Raw genomic sequence first — 3,607 nt, 5'->3', positions numbered from 1 at the left:
ATAGACTGTTCTTATCCTTTTGTTTCAAAATTATGTTATTCTGTTATTCCTCTTTTTAGTAAATTATTTTAAGTTATTGTGTTTTTATAAACGTCTCTATTTTGAAATTGTTTAAAAAGATTGAAGCTTCTAATAAAACGATTCCACAAAACTAACAATAAACCCCCAACACGAGTAAAGCCACAATTACTGACAACACTATAAACATCGTACGAAGCAACCCACTCACACTACAAACGGCGCTCCCTGATTGGCCAAGAAGTTGTTGAACATTTGCCTCCGCCCGCGCACCAACGTCCTTGCGAGCACGGGCCACCGACCGCGACTGCCTGCTCGAAGCTATGGTTACTTGAAACTTAACAGGTAGATATACAGCCTCTGACTATACTTATATTGTTACTTATTCCTCTGATCTTTACCACAATATCTGCCTTGTCTCAAGTTATATGTATCTCTGCTGCTACTTTAAAGGAGAAAATATACGAACGAATATGCCTTAGTAGAACGAATAAGTGTTTATAAGAATACGTCTTGTTAGTAGGTACCTATTACAGACGAGAACATGAGACATTTATCATAAAAGTTCTGAGAAATGAGCTTTGATAAAAAGCGCTAAGTAATCCAAACGGGTATGTAGGTATACCAAAGAGATACAACACAAATAGGTATGTGTTGTATCTCTTTATAAGATGTTGTTGCTTTTGGCTTACATTTTTTTTTAATAAACAAAATGACACGAGGGAGATGGATAGACACAGTCGTGGAAGCGCGACAAGTTAAGCTATAGGTGGTAAATACTTAGGAAGGACCATAAATAAACTAAAAAAAGTGCCTCGTAAATCCCCGTTCTTCTTTTTGAATTGTCACGGGTAGACGGAGGGAGCCAGGCTGACTACCAGTTTGGTACCTATTAGGCACTGGGATGAGGGAGTTGCGAGGCGTTTTTTTAAAGCAAAAATATACAATGAAAGTACCTATGTACAGTTAGAAAAATAAATAAGTGTGCTCTATATTTTTTTGTAAGCGTACAAGTTTCTTTTTTTTTTTTTGTTTACATTTATTTAGCGTACAAGCCAATGAGGAACCAACCAGGTTCCTAAATATTTAAAAAAGAATGACTATTTACGAGTATCAATAACAACTGTTACTAGCTATTCAAAAGGTGGGTGGTAAGTATGTACTTGCAACTCATATGGGTCACTTAAAAACATATTTAGGGACCTTATAATCAAGTTTAACAGTAAATTATGTAAATTATCATCACATTGGTCTCAAGTACGGTCCTTATTCGATATGTTAATAAAGTTTATATTATTGTACTACTTACGTACGACTACGTAGGCCGTAGTAACCTTATAAGAATATTTTATAAACATTTTAAATATAAATTGAGCGAATCGTTAAGTTAAATGAGATGTAGTCGTTGAGTTTCGAAGTCTTTTATAAGAAAATACTCATAACAAAAGTGCACATAAGTTTGAAATGCTTTTTCTTGTAGACACATACATTCAAATAAAATTGAGTAACACTTGCTGTATATATTATGTAGGTACACCAGGTTATGTATGTATGTATAATATAGGTACCTATATACTTATATAAAAAAATAAAGTAACATAATAGCTGCGGCGGACAACAGATACATATTTTGTGAAAACAGGTTTCTCGCTAACCCGAGTAGGCTCTAAAACTCCGCAAATCTAACACAAGAAAAAACAAATAAAATTAACTAAATTAAGGTTAACTATAATAAAACCTGTACCTACAAATCTTTAACCAAATGGTCTAGTCACCGCTATCTTCATTTAATCCTTTCATTTTGTTTTTTTAAGATTAGATAAAGATGCTGAATAACGAATTGATAAACAATGTTTTGCGTAGGAGACTTCGTTTGCAGACTTGCATATAACTCGCACATGTGTGCAACACAGATAACACTATTATTTATGTCATACCTTATACAGATACGTACCTTTTAAGATACAAACATATGAATATTGTCAGACAGCCTGGAGCGTTTATATTGCCTTGACCCTATATTTTATCTCAAAATTTAAATAAAAAAGTTAACGAGATAGTTTAAGTTTGGAGTCAAAACATTTGGTCTGTCATCGGATTTTATTTACGCCCCAAAAAGTCTTGGCAATTATAATATTGATGGGATGATGACAGATATGGGTTGGTTTGTAACTACAGGAAATGGGCCAATATTCAGGAGGGTTACGCGTCTTGTTTTGACATTATTATCTACTGTGTTTAACTTAGATGTTTTCTTCAGAAACTTTTGATAATACTTGAGTATTATAAGTTAGCTTATTTCTAAAATAAGGAAGACGTTTGCCATATCCCATTTGCCGGTTTCTTCCTAAGTTGTCACAATGATGGGCTAACAACTCCTCTGCTTATCTTTTGCAAAACACATTTTTCTTACTTATTTTTTGAAAAAAATAATAATTGTAATATCTACATAGATACTTTGCTTATCTGCCCATACAAAAATCAATAGTTACCAAAGATACGAAGCAAGACTGCTTGGCTCCAAAACCTGCAAGGCCGTAGCCTTCCAACTGTGCAATCAGTCAGTTTCTGTTATCAGAGTACCCCAAAACTTCGAAATACGAAACCAAGGTTTCTCTCGAAGATAAGATAAACATCGATATCAATCAGTGATGCTATAGTCATATATTTTAGCTCTAACCTTGCTGTGATTTAGTACTTGACAACGCTAATTTACATTTTTAGTTTGTTTGTTTGCGTATAAAATGAGGTGTTTAGGTGGTAGTAAACGATTAACAAGCTTAACTGGTTACGCGGTGTTACGTAGTTTAAATAGAAACAAATATTTGAGTAGATATGAGAGATTTGATAAGAACAGATTTATTGTTATCTAAACTTGTTAGTAAGCAACTAGGTATCTGGCAACATTGATTTTAATGGTCAATCTCTTGAGAACATACTTTTTATTTTTAAAGCTAACAACACTTTAAAATAATACTCAACTCATATTAATAAATCATTAGCTAAAAAGCCTTCCTTGAAAATCTAATGCGAGTAATAAATCATTTCTAATAAGCATTAATTGTTTCAGTTCACGCGACCGGAAAGCACCGTGGTGTCGAAATTCCTAAGTGACAGTACGAAGTATAACGGAATGGTGCGCGTGGGCAGCCGTTTGAGGTTCGAACATGCCACTGCGACAATATGCACGCGGAAAAAGTACGGATAACATGTAATTTTTTTACAGAATATTGTTTTTGGGCGCAGAAGAATATATATTGTGATTAAGGAATAAAAGTGTGTAAACATTCAGATCTCGTTAAACTGATTTTTGAAATACATATTTTTATTTACTAATTATTGGATGATATAACTTCATCCACTCCACCCAATATTTGCATAACACCAAACTTTAGTAGACAGCATTAGATACTCCTTTTTCCCCCTTGAAGACTAACCAAAAGAACTCTTGACAAAAAACTAGGCAAGTATGTAACATACACAACGAGGTACATATATGTGACATTATTTTATAGCATTAATTAATACTTGCCAAGTATATTTATTGCTCATAAAGTATTCAAGGGCTGTTGTTGAAAAAAAACTTCCG

General features: G+C 33.5%; 1 long non-coding RNA gene across 1 annotated transcript; it reads left to right on the top strand.

Moving 5' to 3' along the window:
* Window positions 1–249: 249 nt before the first annotated feature.
* LOC124640713 lies at window positions 250–3,334 on the top strand. The gene is made up of 2 exons (XR_006985585.1): window positions 250–363; window positions 3,089–3,334. It is a non-coding gene; the product is annotated as an uncharacterized LOC124640713 (long non-coding RNA).
* The last annotated feature ends 273 nt before the right edge of the window (window positions 3,335–3,607 follow it).

Source organism: Helicoverpa zea, chromosome 21, assembly GCF_022581195.2.
Source record: "Helicoverpa zea isolate HzStark_Cry1AcR chromosome 21, ilHelZeax1.1, whole genome shotgun sequence".
Lineage (NCBI taxonomy): Eukaryota > Metazoa > Arthropoda > Insecta > Lepidoptera > Noctuidae > Helicoverpa > Helicoverpa zea.
This window is presented reverse-complemented; position numbering and strand designations above follow the sequence as displayed.